At 40.3% G+C, this 18,590-nt stretch overlaps 1 pseudogene; it reads right to left on the minus strand.

Annotated features, from left to right (window-relative positions):
• Window positions 1–258: 258 nt before the first annotated feature.
• On the minus strand, window positions 259–357 carry LOC130016087 (uncharacterized; annotated as a pseudogene).
• Between the last annotated feature and the right edge of the window lie 18,233 nt (window positions 358–18,590).

Here is an 18,590-nt window from a genome sequence, read left to right on the forward strand (position 1 = left end):
CTTGAAGAATTGTTTTCCAGCCTTTGACTTTGAGCCCATGGTTGCTTTGATTGTTCAGAAGTGTTTCTTCAGGCAGCAGAATGTTGGGATCAGTTTTCTAATTCATCTTCCCTTTCTGTGCCTTTGAATTGGCACACATTTAGTCCACTGACATTGAGGAGATTGTTGTGATGGGGATTTGTGCTATCTTTATGTAGAATTTTTGTACTTGTGTGGATTTTCTTAGCTTAAAGTGGCCCTGTTAATTCTTCTTGAAACAAAAATATGGATCACTTTACAAGTTTGCATGTCATCTCTGTGCAAGGACCATGCTAATCTCTGTATCATTTCAATTTTAGTATATATGTTACAAAACATAGTATGAGTTAATTTTTCCATATTTTTCTCTTCTTATTACTTTGAGTGCTGTCCTTACTCACTCCTATGGCAGACAGTGATTCCAAATCAAGGAATGTATTTCAAAGCAGCTTGAATAGTTAGATTTAGAACTTTAATGTCCTAGAAAGAAAAATATGGTTTTTACCATATTATCTTTTACCATACCCAAGGCATCAGTTTTACAAAATAATTCTTTTGGAAGATGGTATATGAGTCTTCTTTAATGCCCTTCCCTGAAACCTTCATTAAAACCATTAAACTAGAGCCTTTTGCTGTTGTCACCTCAGTCCCGTGTACATCTCCAGGAAAAGGTGGATGGTGTTGTCTGCAATTTGACCACCTTGAATGTAAGTAGGATTTTTCTCCTGAAGGAAGAGGTGAGGAGAATATTGATGATTTCATTCCACCTTATTACAAGTACAACTTGAATGGAAGGTGAGACTCATGAGGCTCCTATAAAGGACAGAACAAAGGGTCTCAGTGAAGTTTAATGGCCAACACACATTAACAACACAGATGACTCAAAGTAGCCTGTGCGCATCTTTGTGTATAGTGAGTTTCATATCTACTGAGAGTGATTCTCAGTCATGACACACAGGCAAAACAGCCCTGTATTTAAAAATCTAGTTATCTAAGCAGAGTGGGGTCTCTGAGGTGATTGGAAAGTGTATAGTAATTTATTACTAAGCACATAAGTACTTTTCGATCTAAAATTAATTCCAAATATGTCTAAAACGACAGGCTCCTGACCCCGCACCTGGCTTTCCTTACCGGGGCCCCTTGGACGGGGAGGGGTGAATTTCCCTCACTGCCCTGAGTAGAACCCCGACAGCTGAAGACCTCTGCAACCAGCCATAGGTACGCTTAAGACCACTCTGCCCAATCTTGAAGGAGACTCATGCATGAAGGAAGTGGAAGCAGAACCTGTGTAAACACACAAAAAATAAAAGGCTGGCGGTCAGGCCGTTTCCCCACTCCATGGAGGTCGATGGCGATGGTCAGGAGATGGAAGGAAACGGGGGTCAGGCTGGTTGGTCGTGGAGCAGCAGGTTATTACACGGAAGAGATGTATGTCATAGAGGCCTCAGGAATCCTCAAGCACGTGCTGGCACTGAGATCCAGGAAGATCCCCTTATATAGATCATAGAACCTCTAAAAGGGGCATTACAGTGATGTCATCAAAAGGAGTTACAGAAAGAACATTGAGGCAGCAAACCATATATTGTTTCTTTACATCCACATTGTTTCCTTACATCAGCAGGCCAGTAGTAATACTGGCCTCAGGAAAGAAGATACAAAGCCAAACTGAAACCTTCCACAATCACTTTCACAAGCTGCAACCACCTTGATTTGCATCCCAAAGACCAGCCTGGGTAGAGCTGGGAATCTACATCCCAAAGATCAGTCCTGGCTAGCACCTGATATCTGCAGATCTAAGACCAGCTAGGTTTCTGAAAGAAAAGGAAAACTGTCTCAGTATACTGAAATCATTTACTGAAGGTGTAAGGGACAGGCCCAAAATGGACTACCACCAGAATTATTTTAGCTTAGCTTAATAGGAACCTGCATTGCAAAATAACTTGTTTTTCAAGAAACAGGTCTAGATAAGCTTTTTCAGATCTGCTTTATAGGAGCCTGCACTGCAAAATAACTGGTTTTTCTGCCCCTGAGCAAGGAATTCAGATACAGGTACTCGAAGGGTGGGGGTCAGACCAGATAACCGGATATCTCTCACAAGACCCATGTTGCAAGACCCAGGACTGCCTTAAAAACCTGTCAGTTCCTAGGCACCAACCCAAAATGCTGATCTTTAAACTATAGGCTAAGAAGTGATTTACCCTTAATTGGATTGGTTAAGAAAGCATATGTTGTTACAAATCTATTGGCTATGAAATGCGCAGGCTTTGCTGTAACGGCCAGTGAAGGCCTATATAAGATCCCCTTTGAAGAAGTTCGGGGTCTTGCCTCACCTAACTGACCTGCGTGTCTGTGTAGGCGGCTTGACCCTGGCTAGCCAGTCTTACAATAAACCTTGCTTGATGTTTGCAGTCTCTGGAGTCTCTTTGTCGTTAAAGGGAGATCACGATCTGCGCCCCAACAAAGGCAGTTTGAAGGGGAGAAAGCAGTTTCATCCAAGCTAGTCAGGACACACAGGAAAACAGCTTATAGGAGGTCTTTCTCCTCTCCTTGTCCAACCAACATATAAGCATATATAATATTAATCATTTTGTATGGACACAGTAAGAAATACTTTGAGCTTGTAGAATTGCTCTCCTAGGGTCATCTCGATCTCAGACTGCAGTGCTCAGGCAAGATATCTTTCCTATTCCTAGCAGCAGGGCCCTAGTGTTGTCGTTACTTTTGGATCATGACATCATTTGCCTATGATCAACCTCTTAACTTATAGTTAAGAATCGTGGCACCTTGGCCTGGCCCATCGCGATGCCAGGTTAGCACATAACTTACCGGCTTGCCCTGGTAACATCCAGGCCCACGTCGGGACCCTGCCCTTGGGGTGCTAGGAAGTGAGGGCAACTGAGGCTTCAGTTGAGAAGACAGAAGCCCAGGAGTGAATAATATTCAAAGCCAATCAATTCCTAAGTTACAAAGCATATGAATTAATTGTCTTCCTGTATCTATACAAAAGGACATTGCATTAAGGTAAACTGCTCAAAAGACATAAGGAGAGGAGGAAGGCAATAACTTACAGTACAGCTTCAGTGTCTAAGAAGGATGAGACCTTACAAATTGGTTGGGGCAGAGAGCATAGAAGTGGTTACAGACAGACAAAGTAATGGAAGTGACTCGGGAGCACTGTGATGGGTGCAATTGGATAAACCTAAGCCCCGTGTACTTCAACAGAACCCAGGTGTGCGGGACAGGGGGATGTGATCTCCAAGGCTGCTCAGATCAAGACTGGGCCCCCTCCATCCAGATCCCCCATCTTCTAGTAGCTAAGTGTTACAACCAGGAACAGCCCCTGGAGCCATGTAATCCCATCAATGGCCAAGATCCAGAGATTGGATATTGTTGATAAGATAACAACTCTTATTGTCCAGTTCTCACTCTCAGGGAACTTGGTAGGCTTCTGTGAGTATCTTGCCCGCATGGCAGAGTCTGTGCTTCTGGTCACTGTTTCTTTTGAAGTACAGAAGCTACTTAATTTAAGATAGTCCCCTTTGTTTATCTCTGTTTCCAGTTGCTTTGCAAGTGGAGTGTTATCTTTGAAGATACCTTTAACTTCAATGTTGTGGAGGGATTTGCCCTTGTCTTCAATGTACCTGAGGGATTCTGGTCTGATTTTGAGGTCTTTGACCCATTTTTATCTGACTTTTGTGCATGGTGTTAGGTAGAGGTCTGAGTCATTTTTTTTTTTTTTGCATGTAGCTGTCCAGTTTTTTTTGCACCGTTTGTTAAAGAGGACTGTCTTGCTCCACTTCACATTTCTTGCTCCCTTATCAAAGATTAGATGATTATATATTTGTGGTTGTGTGTCAGTATATTCAATCCATTTCCAATGGTCTGCGGCTCTGCCTTTGTTCCAGTACCATGCTGTTCTCATTATTATCACTTCATAGTAGAGTTTGAGGTTGGGGAAGGTGATGCATCCATCGTTTTTTCCCCAAGAATTGCTTTAGCTATTAGTGGGTGTTTGTTGTTCCATTCGAATTTCAGGAGTGCTTGATCAAGTTCTTTGAAGAATGTCATGGGTATCTTTATAGGGATCACATTGAATTCGTACAATGCTTTGGGGAGTATTGCCATTTTGACAATATTAATTCACCCATTCCATAAGCAGGAGATATTTTTCCATTTCCTAGTGTCCTTTGTTATTTCCTGTTGTATAGGTCCTTTACCTCCTTAGTTAAGCAGATTCCAAGGTTCTTGATTTTTCTGAGGCACGATTGTGAATGGAATTGCTTTTTCATGTCACTTTCTTCTCTCTCATAAGTTGCATATAAAAAAGCCATACACTTTTGGGTATTGGTTTTATAATCTGCAATTTTACTATGAAAGTCTATTGTTTCTAGAAGCTTTTTTGGTAGAGGTTCTAGTATTCTTTAAATAGAGTATGATATCTGCTGTGAATAGTGAGAGTTTATTGCTACCTTTCATACATAAAAACCCTTAATATCTTTTTCTTACCTTATTTCTATTGCAAGTACTTCCAGTACCACCTTGAACAGAAGTGCCAAAATGAACTTTTACGTAGCACTTTCTGTCTGTAAATTTCTATGCTAAGAACAGTGGAATATACAGTGATATCTTAGTAATTTACAAGTAAATTATGAAGACAGATACTATAAAAATTTCTTTGTATAAATTTCCAAAATGTGTAGCTTTTATTAAACATATTAAGAATAAATCCTATATCTTGATTATACCCTGAATATTATTTCCTTGTTAGAAGTTACCCTTCTAAAATGCAATAAAGTGACACATTTTAAAAATGTTGATTATTCGCTTATTAATTCAATGAATCTTTGTTAGTCTGGTGGTGCAATGCCTCCAGGAAGTCCACCTAGACTCTCAGGTGAGTGCATCAACAGTCTGATGGTGTCTTCATGCTTCCTGATAACCTCAAATTGCCACTGTGCCGCTGGCTGGATCCCAACACCTCAGGACTAAGTTTCCCGAGAAATTAAACTCCCTAATGATATGTGGGAGCCATGTTCACAAACCACCCCTGGCTCAGCTATACAAGTTAATGGATTGGTCTCGTTTCAGAGACCCATAAACAAATCTTGAAAGAGATCAAAAGCCACAGTTAATCTTGGACCTGCAAAAGGATGAACACACTAGGGTAAATCGAGGGAGGCAGGTTAGTTGGGTGCCCACCCAACCAGAACCCAGTGCAGCCACTTGCTCCCACAATCGAAAATCGCCACCATGCCCTCATCTGGTTTCCAACTTCTCAGGATGGCTCTCACTGAAATATAACAGCTGAAAATTCGGATATGCGGGTTTTGTGACTGAAATCTCCAGGCTTTCTCTGGGTCACAATGGGCATCCCATCCCCACTGCCCTGTACTTATGGAAGCCTCAGCAGTCATTTCCATACCTCAAAGCTACTCCAGCCGTAGCTTCCTGTAAAAAATACTAAATTCCTTGAGCAAACATGATGACCTCTTAGTACATGTACGAGACCCATGATGCACAAAATAAAAAGGAGACAGAGAGAAAGAATCAAAGATCCTGCCATAGAGACAGGCTGGCGTTGGGGGTAGGGTGTTGGGGGATGGCTTTAGGGAACCAGGAACATTGGTGGGAAATGTACACTAGTGGAGGGATGGATATTGGATCGTTATATGACTGGAAGCAAATTATGAATAGATTTGTAATGGTCTATCTCACAGATATTCAAAAAACATTACAAATATATATCCTTAATTTGTAACTCAGACTACTGATAGAACATTAAAACCCAGCATAACTATTTTTGTGTTCTCTGTAGGAAAATAATGTTACTCCCCTGTGTGCCAATAGCTTGAAGAATGCTAAACCCAAAGATACATCAATGACTGTCTTTGGCATGAATATTGTAATTGCAGCTATGCTATGTTTTAGAATCAGTTCATGGACAAGAAATCAAGAGGAGCAAGTGGCAAAGAGCATCAGTGTTGAATAGATACATAATGTTTGAGGAGCTTGCAAGGGAGACGGAAAGATTTGGCATGAGAAGAGGGAAGAAACAGAAGAGTGAAGTACTAATAAGTATCATGAGAAAAATGCAAGGGAGGACATTTCCTGGCAAGTGTCACACTCTGTTGAGCTTTTGGTCAAGATAAGTATTAGAAAGTATCTTTCCCATTTAGTGGTAAAAAGGTAATTTTGATGGGTGCATTTAAAAATTACTTTAAAAATTAGAATCACCAAGAGATACACAGTTACAAAGATGCTCATAATTGAGTTTCAGTCATATAATGTTCTAGCACCCTTCCAGTATAATGGGGGCATTTTTGAAGGAATATCCCTGGTGGGAAGACTAGGGCATCTGAATCTTAACACATTTCACCAAATATATGATCTCTTCTCACATGATATATCCTTTCTCCCCTGCTTCTTTGATTTATGTTTTCATACAATATTTCCTTGTGAACCTCACCTCAAGTGAGGGTCCCTATTTAAGACAAGTACATGTTTCTGGGGCATTACATATTTTTCGGTTGCTGGGAGAGTCTCTATAGCAATGCTCAGGAGGTGTGAGGGCTCCACAGACAATTCTCAGAAAACGTGGCCATGGTGCTTGGGGTCCTCCGAGGCTATACAGCCTTTGATACTCTGGCAATCAGGTGGTGCTGGGAGTCAAATTGAGTGCATGTGAGGCAAGTTCCATAAGCACTACACTATCTCCTGCGGCCCTGGGTATTAGATTGATGTCAGCATTCTGAGGTCCTCCCTTTTGTCAGAAAGCAGAAACTTGTGCAGGAGAAAGTGGAAGAGACCTTAGGGTTTAGCTAGGTTGACTGAGTAGATGGTGGTAGCATTAAGATTAGAACATAAAGTAAAAATAAAACCAGAGAAAGATCTAACAATAGTAAAGAGGGCTTTAGACGTTACTGGGCCTGCTCGAGCAAATCGATGATCAACGGGAGGGCCTTTTCCTTTACCAATCTCCAAAAAAGTTTCAAAATATAATTTTTGACAAAAAAATCATACAGAAGTCCAAATTTTTATTGTTCATGGGATAACTATATTAAAAAGAGAAAAGAACCACAATAAACATACAAGTAAAATGAAGGTACATTTCTTTGGAGTCTTTCAATTATGTATTTATATTAGTATATATACAAGTATAATCTTTAAAAAATAAATTTCAGTTACTATAACATTTTATTGAGTTTTTTATAATTGTAATGTTTTACTGTTAAGATGATATTGTTGTGAACATTTATATCTATTTGTCTACATTTCTGATTGTTAACTTAAGATCTGATATTAAAAGCTAACTTACTAGGGCTCGAGCCATAGCACAGCTGGTAGGATGTTTACCTTGCAAGCGGCCGACCTGGGTTCAATTCCCAGCATACCATATGTTTCCCTGAGCACCGCAAGGGGTAATTCCTGAGAGCAGAGCCAGGAGTAATCCCTGTGCATCGCGAGGTGTGACCCAAAAAGAAAAAAAAAGCTAACTTACTTATGACTGGGTATGTAGCTCAGGGCTAAAGCACTTGGCTTGCAAATATGAAATTTTGGGTTCTATCCCTCACACTATAGAAAAAAAACCAAAATCACTGACTATGGTTGAAAACATATCTCAGTGGTAAAATATTTGCCTCACATTTGTGAGGTTATGGGTTTGATACCTGAATTTCCATATACGCACACAAAAGCTAATTTACTTAAAGAATATTAAACTGCTTAAAACTAAGTATATATTGCCATACTATTATACAGATTTAATTATCAGTAAAATAACTTGAAAAGGTCTATTTTTAGCATCTTTGCTAGGAAAAGATGTTACCTGATTTTTAAATGTTTGTAATTTGGGACACATTTTAATTTGTCATTTTAATTTGTGCTCTTTGTCTACTACTGAGCTTGAAAATTGCTCTTGTGTTTACAAGTTATTTACACTTCTTTGAATATAGATTATATGGTCATAATTTATGCTTATTTTTTCTATACAAGTTTAATAGCTAAATACTGATTTATTTCACAGCACTAATTTATTAAAAACATTCATCTTTTACCTATTATATTAATTGACATTAGTTGTATGTTTTCCTTGTTTTTTGATCACTTAATTTACTTTTTATCTTTTCTTTCAGATTGTAAGATTTTCACAGAAATGAGCATATGTTTTTCTTTATCTTCTACAGTTTTAAACTGAGAACAACTGTTTGTTTTGTAAAATAGAGATACCTGTGCATTTAAAATTTCTTCTCATTATTTTTATATTTTAACACATCTCAATTCATCTACAACTTATCATAGTAAGTGTTGTCATATTGAAAGAAACCACCATTTTTTTCAATCATAGCACTGTAGCACTATCCTCCCGTGGTTCATCCATTTGCTCAAGCAGGCACCAGTAACATCTTACAACACATTGTGAGACTAGTTGTTACTGGTTTTGGCCTATCGAATACGTCATGGGTAGCTTGCCAGGTTTTTTCTATGAGGGCGAGATATTCTGGGTAGCTTGCCGGGAGAGGAATCGGAATCAGGGTTGGCCTTCTGCAAGGCAAATGCTGTACGCGCTGTGCTGTAAACGTTATATAAAATATACTAGTAATACCGAATGTTGTTTCTTTAACAGTGCAATAAAATGATTATTTAGTAATTTTCCTGATTTGTTAATGAAATATGTAAGCTCTTGAGTATAATGGGAGTAGTTTTCTAACACAATAGTCTGAGGAATTTGAAACTGTTATAACTGTCTTGCAGGATTCCATCTCCCTAGCCTGCTTCATTCTACCCCTCTCTCTATCCAATCCGGTATTCTTCCTGGGAATCTGACCTCCTGATTGGCTAGGCTCTACCTTTAACTGCCTATTTTATGACATCATTCTCCCACCAAACCAAGCACCAATTGGTCGAATGTTGGGGTTCCCATACGGTTGTTTGTAAACAAATTTGAATCATACTGGAAAGTGACCAGTGACAAATGACCAATCAACATTGACCACTCATCTGTACTGGACACTTGTGGTCTTTAGCCGCTCCAGTATTCAGACTTACTCTCCTACCGTCTCCTCTTCTCGTCTACCTTTCATCGGTATTTCCTCTTCTCTGACCATGTCAGGTAAGGTATAATACTTTTTAAAGCTTTTAATTAGATTTATCATCACTAAACTTAAAAGAAGTCTGGTAAAACCAGCACGTAGTAATGACAGAAAGTGTTCAAGTAGAATTTTATAAGTCTCATTTTAGCTTGACTTTGATATTTCCTGTGTGATTTTAGACATTGGCTTTCTTTCTCTCACATACAAACTGTTTTTCCTCATTGATTACTTTATATTTTAGACGTATTTACGAGCTCAAATACAAACATATATATATTTATATATGTTGATTCTCTGTGTTTTTTTCTTTTAATCGTGTATTTTATAAAATATCGATTGACAAAAGTAAATCAAAGACAGTATTTTTACAGAAACAGAAAATGTAGATGCTGTGGAAACCTGTTAATATATACCCGCATGGTTTCTCTGTAATGGTCTCTCCTCTTGTATTTATACTTCAGTAGTTTAAATATAGTGCTATTACACAGTAATAATCATTTATCTTTGAGTTTTCTATTTAAACCAGGTTATAAGAAAATTTGGGGCATGGGGAAGGTGTGGAGTGCTGAGCGGTAGGGAGGCAAGCCCTCTAAGGTAAGAAAGTTTGGGATCACTTTCATCAAACATTGACCAATCGAAACCAAGACTATATGAGGGAGAATAAAATAGGTAAGAAAGAAAGAATATGGATGGCAATTATCAAGGAAGGGGAAACCATCTGGATTGAATGTTGAAGAAAACCAAGGATTTAAAGTCAAAAAAGAAAGAATATATGTTAAATATGCTGAGGTAAATACACTGAGAGCAAGTCAAAGCAATTTACTTCAATAAATGCCAGGACTAGAAAGTATACAATTCCTTGAGTAGGGTACCAGTAGGAAAACCAGTATATCAGAAAGCCATCCTTGGTGACTTTTTTCCTTATTACCTTTTAGAACACAGTACTTGGTACATGACAATTTGGAATATGAACATGCTTCAGAAATGATGCATCCCATTAATAGCTAATAGTGGCTATCTAGGTGGGTGGAAGAAATAGAATCTTCAATGTTTTAATGACGTTCTAGTTTTTAAGTACATGTACGCGTTGCCTGTTGAAATTTAAAAAAAATGGTATCTTCTATCTTGATTCAGGAGATTTGATTCATTTGTGTTGTAAGTAGGTTCCAGGTTAAAGCTGCTTGTCATCTTTACAAATATTATTTCATGTGATTTTTTTTCTTCCTAACATGAGAGTATTTTGATAATAGTCAACTTCCGTTTTTAGATCCTAAGAGGAAAGAGGAAAATCAAGTCACACATGTCGAATTACACATTTTTGTCATATTTCTTCATTTTGATTGTTCCACATTAAGAATATTTAATGGAATTTTGGTGCTCATTTATTAACATTGAGAAGAACGTTTTCCAGGTTAATAAAGATAATTCAACACTAGGTTTTGAAAGCAATTTTCAATATTTTGTGATCATTTTATATGGTCTTTTCTATTTGTGTGATAAACTGAAATCATATGCTAGGTTTAACACGTGTTGTTTGCTGTTTAATATTCAGAGGTATTGATGAGAATAATTTTTTGTAATTACGAAGTTTCTCTATTTTACTCATTTAAAACATTGCTTACCTATGAAATACAATCAAGTTTATTCCTATTTTCTTTTTTTTTTATGTAGTTACTGGTAAATCTTTTCTGTTTAATGGACTGATAAAGTGTGCTCTCAAAAATCACCTTCTATTCCATTTCTTGGCTAGCAGTTTTTTCTAAAACAGAATACACTATTCATATTGTATAAGTAAAAGGCCCTCCCGTAGATCATCGATTTGCTCAAGCGGTCCCAGTAACGTCTCCATTGGAGACTTTGTTGTTACTGTGTTTGGCATATCGAATACTCTCGGTAGCTTGCCGGGCTCTCCGACAGGGGCGGAGGAATCGATGTGGAACAATTTTTTAATAAACTTATTGGACTGTTTTATTTGGTTTTGTTTGAGACCACATCCACAGTTATTAAGGGTTTACTCTTGGGTCTGCTCTCAATAACTTACTGTACTATACAGCTTGCTACATAGCCCAGATTTCACCGATATCTATATACTTCTTTTTCAGTTCTGTGATACATATTTTTCATGATGTTTTCTTTATACTTCCTCCTATGAAAACACATGAAGTGGAAAAATTATATTTGTGTATGCATTATTATTCTTAGAGTTATTTATAAACAACTTAAGACACAGAATTTAAATAAATTTTTCCCTCCAAAAACATTTCATGGGAAAAACTCAAGTAGTCATTTTTGAAGTGGATCAAAAATCAGGGTAACTTTCAATGCATCAACATGATTAAGTCATAAGTGAACCTTACTAGCACATATTCATTGCACAAGTCAAATGGAAACCTGATGATTACAATGGTAATAGTTGTAAAGACCCCAAATGCCTATATTAATGTAAGGTATCTTCCTAACCATTTCTGCATTGTAGTGATCATGCAGAGTCCTGGAAAAAAGTCCACATGCTTAGGTTCCATAACTTGGAAATTCATAAGGGACAGAGAGAGAGTACTGGAGGAGATAAGGCACTTGCCTTGTACACAGCCAATCAGGTTGGACCTCTGTCACTGCATACACTCTTCTGAATGTTACAAGGGGTCACTCAGAGTGCAGAGCCAGAAAGAGCCCAAGAACACTGTAAGTTATTGGTCCAAATTATACTCCATAACATGACCAATAAAAATTATTGGAAAACATGAAGTCTCTTTGTCATTTCTGGCCCTCAGGTTTCTTCTTGTCCAAAGAATGTTACCCATTCTCTTAGACTTCCTAGTTTGGAAAAGCTTCCCTTATAGGAAATAACATATGAATCAATAGGAGAGCAAGCTACAGGCATTGCTAGGGTAAGGAAAAACGATCTGTAACCAAGAAATCCAGATACAGAAAAGATCACCTGGTGGCTCTACAGTTCTGTGTTCATTTGGGAGCACGATACCAAATACACAAAGTGCCAAAATGTTCCAGACTTTGAATCACCCCATATTGTTGGAATTTTGGAAACTCACTTGACTGTTGGTACTAGAAGCATCTCAATGGCTTAAATTTTAAGTTTATATTGTTCCTCTCAGCGTTGAAGGAGATTATTAGTCTCACAGATTTCTTTCATCACCTTATTGTTCCTTACAGAAAAATTTCAAAATCCATCTGTATTTGGAACTTCACATACTCGGCAGCATTCCCTTCCCATGGTGAACTATGCAGCTTCCCTAACAGGAAGTGCCTGCAACTACTCCAGAGAATCTGCTCCAGCTGGTAGTTCTGCTTGGCTCCTGCCCTCAGCCTCTGGCACCTCTTTCCAACCACTGATGGGTAGTGTCTAACTTTACCAACATTTCAGCACAACAATGCTATCTGGAGTGTTTAAACCAGAGTCATATATCCACCTCAGCTGCTTCCTACCCGAGTGTTTTGGAATGGGATATTGCAGGAAGTTTCCATGGGAGACTTTTCTGTGACTGTCCTTGACCAAGACACCGCTGTCTCTTCCATGTCTAAGGCAGCTTGCTATGAGAGAACCCTAGATACCTACAACACGGTGTCTGTGTACCCATCACTTTCTGCCAGTCTTGTTGAGAGAACACCGTCTCGGTATCCATATCAGAGTCAAAGTCTGTCACTTCCTTACCAGGACCGAAGCCAGGTGTATTACAATCATCAAGGAGGTCTGGGAACTCTCCTTTCGGCCTGCAGTCCTATGACTCCATTTCATACACAGGACAAAATGGCTCTGCCCCCCAAGCTTACAGGAACTCATCTAGAGAAATGGTTATTGTGCTGAAGGAGGTCCTGCCCCCAAATAACCAACCTCCAGCCACCTCCTCTGGAATCCACTTCTCTGTGTCTGCTCAACCCATCACAGAATCGAGTTATCAAGGTGAGATAAACTGAGAGAAGGGAAAGAAAACTCAAAAATTGGGGTCAAAGAAGAGGAAAACTGTCCATAGACAGGTGGTATTTAAATACACTGAGATTTTTAAGTTTATGAAATGAAGTTAACTAAACTCAGTTCATGTTTACTCCCCTCACCCATTTTATAGCATATTATTTTCACACTCAACATAAGAGCTCCGAATGCACGTTGGAAGGTATGATAGTATATTGGAAAACTACTTTTCTTATAATGAACTTCAGGAGCACACAAAAGAATGCCACATTTTTTCCCAAGTTATTTCATTTATTTTTTAATTTTTATTAGTTAAATATCATGAGGCAGAGTTGTAGACTTACAAATTATTGTGCTTGCCTTTCATTTATACAATGATGGAGAACCTATCCCTCCACCAGTGCCCATTCTCCACCACCACGGATACTAGTATTCCTGCCACCACCCATACCCCCCATCCCACCCAGCATCTGTGGCATGGAATGCCACATTTTTCACTCTTCTAGTTCAGCAGTCCTCCAGAATTACCACACTAAAAGTTAAATACAAGTCTTAAACTAGTATTTTGTTATTTTCGTAAGAAGTTTCAGAACTCTTATTGTAATGGTACCACTTTAACTTTTCCTTCCATTAATGAGCAGCAAGGTTCTGAATACACTTGTGGTTTAGAGATTCTGTCTCAAATCATGAAACCTAGAATCTGTACTTCAGCACAAATATCATGCTGAAGGAGTGCTTCATTCATACTCTTATTCTATGATATTAACGTCCTTTTATTTTTCTATGAAAGTGAATAAATTGAGAGTAAAATACATTACAATGCTAAGCTCTGTATGGCATTTATTAGTTTAAAAGACTGTAAGTTTTCTTTTAAAAAAAGCTTTTGTTTGGAGGAGGTTGAATCTGTGTCACAGTCCGAAGTGCTCAGGGATTAGTCCTGGGTCTGTGCTAGGGATCACTGCTGAAGATGCTTAGGAGATCATCCGTGATACAAAAGATCTAACGGAGGTCAGCTGTGCGTAGGGCCAGTGCCTTACCAAATGTACTATCCCTCTGTCCACGTCTCTTATTTTTTAAGTTAGTTTACACAGAAACTCTTTCAAATACAAAGAAAACCAAAAATCAACAGCATCACAGGACCAACAGTAACAACTATAACAGTTACCTCCAATCTTCTAGCACAGGGCCTTGTCCATTATCCGTAGAATACTCAGTAACAATGCTTTCCCTATGGCTGGTAGGTGCACAGATGTTGCAGCACTAGGTTTGTGGAGGGAATATCTCATTTTACAGGGACTGAATTCTTCCTTGGTTCCTTTTTAGTGATGAATTTCCTGGGGATGGAGACTTCCCTGCCATCGCAACCTTCAGGTCAGACATTTGGTTTCACACAAATTTCCGAATTGCCCACATTTGCAGTAGCAGGATTCAAAGACCTTTGAGTAATCCACCACCTGAGATTGGGAAAGTTCCCATAATATCTCCAGCCCAAAGTAACCTGGCGCTGACCCCTACTCCAACTCAGGAACAAAAAGGTATAAATTTTGATCAGATGAACCATGGGCTTTCAAAAGCTCTGGAGACCTACCAGATCCCAGTCGACGTAGATCAATGCAAAGACCTGCAGGTAATGAACACCAGTGACACCATCACTCTGAAGCAGGTGCAAGAAAATTCAAGTGGCACCAAGGGGACCTCCCATGCAAAACGGAAGAACAAAAAGGAGGCTTCTGAGCCTCTTGAGGGAGAACCCAAGGCCAAAATCCAGCCAAAAGTCCGAGATTGCTTGCTAGGGGGAGCGGGGATTGTTCATAATGCTGCAGTCAGTGATAGGTGTCCTGTGACCATTGCCATAACTAACAGCAAACCTCACAAAGCTGCATCCAGCAGGATCAGCAAGACAAAGAGCCGTGGGCAAGAGAAGATAAAAAACACCGGAGAAAAATCTAAGAAATCTAACGAGTGTAAGCATCCAGGGAACAAGGTCAAGGTAGAAGAAAAGCCCACCATTGGCAAGATGAAACACAAGAAAAGTCAACCCAATGCTTGCCAAGATGCTGTTAAAAAGCCCCACCGCTACCTAGGCATACACCTTCTGGATTCTGTCAAAGTTTTTCATGCTCTGGGAAGAAGAGTGATCCAAAACCTGGAATCTCTTCCTCACAGGTCCTGAGTAGCTCAAAGAAGCCTACAGATATCAAGCCACCCACAGCTGTCAAGCCATGGCTAGGTGCTGCACAGGATGGAAAAGTCCTTGAGAAAACGCAGGTCAAAGCTCAGAAACCAAATAGCAGTGCTGAAAAACGCTCATCTCCAACCCAGTCTGAGCTGCCACCTCCTTGGATAGGTCAAATTGGTACCTTTGCCTTTTCTTAACATGGAGACACTGCAAGCTCGACCTGTTCCTCAGAGGCGACAATCTGTGGCCTCACATCATCCTGCTGCAGCTGACCCTGCCAAGCTGGATCTACCAATGCAGCTCAGTCAACTGCTGCCAATTCTTCCCGTTCAACCACTGCATATTTGTCTGGTTCTGCCAAACCTGCTCAGTCCATTTCAACCAAACCATCTCGACCAGGTTTGCATAAACCCAGTAGCCAGCCTATTCGTCACCCTGCAGCTTCAATACCTGCTCCCTACAAGACAGCAGCTGGCACATTTCTCCAGTGGGAGGCTCCTCCTGTCTCTGTGAACAAGCGGCAGTCGCCACCCAAACGTCAGAGTCACTTTCTCCTCCAAGATTTCCGTTTCCAACAGATTCCATGGAGAAAGCCCAATGTTCCCGAGCAAGTCATGTCAAAGCCCATCACCAAAGAGCAGAGAACAGAGCCTGAGGCTATGAAAAGGAAGGTTCAGCAGGAGTGTGAGAATGCTGCCAAGCACACCTCGTTGGGGGAAAGTGCAGTTCTTTATTGAGAGGGAAAAAGCGATGAACATCTCCCTCTACTATGGCTACGTAATTAGAGAGCTGGAATGGTAGGTTCCAATTTATGTACCAGATGGTTGCCCTAGGCAAACACTGAAATGCCATACACCTTTTATTTATTCTAATATATTTTTCAAATTAAATAGATGTAACATAGTTAATTGGTTCTTAATAAAAGTTCAGAATTTTGAGATGCAGTCCACTATGGTTGATTTGGGAGTGGCTGGGGATTGAAGGATTTGATGGGAAAGAATGGGAAGTTAGAGAGAGGAAAAAGGGGGAATAGGCAAGACTCCAAGAAATACAAACTTTGTCCAGGGTTATAAAGCCCATAAGAGGCGAGAAATTGCATGGACCTGAGGAAGATTGGGGTAGGGTCAGAGGAAGAATATAGCTGACAGGGCATTTGCTTTGCAAGTAAGAAGGAATCAGTTCATTTCTTGCAATCTTTTATGGGCCCCAGAGACCCACCCGATGTGAAACTTTAGCACTGAGCCAGGAGTAAGGCCAGAGCACAGTTAAGTATGCCCCATCCCTGTTGTCCTCCAAAAAAAAAGGGAGAAATGGCACAGTCTGCGGTTTTCGGTTAAAAAAATAAATTTGGAATAGGCTGAGGTAGGCAGATGAGTCTAATATGACCAGTAGAAAAGTTTAAATTCTTCCATAGAGGCTGTGTTTACGCCTCATGGTCACCTTTGGAAGATAACCAAATTTGAGACACATCACTAAAATGTTTGGTTGGTCTATCCATAAATGTTGGCTGGGGGATGCGAACACTTACACTGGGTAATAAACCTACCAGATGAGTGATCAACGCCCTCAGAGTCATTCAATGATGACTCTGAACAGTGACAAAGCCAAGAGAACAGTTGCAGCATGAAGCCTGAAGATAAGCTCCTGGGAGATTCAAAATAAGTCACCATGTCCTCGGGCCCTCTGTTCAGCACCCCTAGCTGCATCATTTCACTTATTCCCAACAATATTCATAGTTTTTATCACGGTGACACTTTACTAGCTAGTTTCAACAATGACATCCAGTGCCGATTTAAGTCTTTGGATTTGTAAACTCCCCAAGGTAGCCAAGCCAGCTTTTAGGAAATTTCTGGTGGCGGGAGCTCAAATTATATTAGCTTCAGCGGGCTGGTCTTTGGTCTTCCATGGTCCCTGGTGCCTGTAGGTTTCTCTAAACATCGCTTTAAAATGTAGCTCACACAAGATCCAGCTTTATAAATGGTGTTGTGACTGTGTTGCGGTAGGTACCGTACTAAAACATGTGTCCTAGGTCACCACTCCGAAAGCAGTTGGTACCGGTTGACCTTGAGCCTGGAAGGTGATGGTGGAAAGAGATCATCCTAGGAGAGTTAATGGGGTGATGGATGGATGGAAAGGAAACCGGGAAGAGTAGGGAACTGGAAATCTGGTGATCATCATGGGATAGTTGGTGGATGTTTTTCAAATACGTTAAAATATATTTTGTAAATGAGATTCAAGACTTAATCACTTAATCACTTAACTTCCCGTTTGTCGTCGATTTGCTCGAGCGGGCGCCAGTAACGTCTCCATTTGTCCCTGTCGCGTGCTAGTGTAGCCCAATGGCATCTGTTCGCTCCGGGAACATGAAGGGCCTCAAACCGATCGTTCATGATCTTGACGAAGAAGTCTGACCATCTGGTAGGTGGTCGGCCACGCGGTCTCCTGACATCCCGTGGAACCCAATCAGTAACAGCTCTAGTCCAACGGTTGTCTTTAAATCTCATTACGTGACCAGCCCATCTGATTTTCGACACCTTGGCAAATGAGACAGCATCCCTGATCCTTGATTGTCGATGGATGTCAGAACTCCGGATTCTTCTCTCATTTGAGTGAAACGTGATATTCCAAGCATAGCTCTTTCTATTCTTCTTTGGGAGACCTGGATGGCGTTCTCATCTTGTTTGCGTAGGGCCCAGGTCTCTGAGGCATATGTTAATGCAGGAAGAACAGTGGAATCAAAGAGATGTGCCCGGAGCCGAAGGTTCTTCGTCCTCTTAGCTATTTCTTCCACGTTCTTGAAGGCGTTCCAAGCCGCTCTCTTCCTCCTGCGCAGCTCGGGTGCCAGGTCATTTGTCATGTTGACCTCTCGACCTAGGTAGACATAGCTGTTGCATTCGGAGATGGTCGTTCCATTGAGAGCGAATGGGGCATCAGGAACAAGGCTGTTTCTCATAAACATTGTCTTCGTAAGATTCAGCTGTAGTCCTACCTTTCCACACTCACGGTCAAAGTCGGCCAGCATTTGTGCCACTTGGCTGATGTTTGGTGTTATTAAAACAATGTCATCAGCAAAGCGGAGGTGGTGTAATTGCCGACCATCTATCTTCACTCCCATTCCTTCCCATTCCAGTCGTCGCATGATGTTCTCGAGGGTGGCACTGAAGAGTTTCGGTGAAATGTATAACCCTGCCACACCCCTCTCTTGACATCAATGATCACTTCTTTGTAGAATGGTGAGATCCTGGTAGTGAATCCGCAATAAAGCTCAAGGAGGATCCTCTTGTATTGGGCTTGAACGCCCTGATTGGCTAGGGCTTCAATGACCGCTTCCGTCTCAACAGAATCAAAGGCCTTCTTTAAATCAATGAACGTTAAG

Source organism: Sorex fumeus, unplaced genomic scaffold, assembly GCF_029834395.1.
Source record: "Sorex fumeus unplaced genomic scaffold, SorFum_2.1 ptg000146l, whole genome shotgun sequence".
Taxonomy (NCBI): Eukaryota; Metazoa; Chordata; class Mammalia; order Eulipotyphla; family Soricidae; genus Sorex; species Sorex fumeus.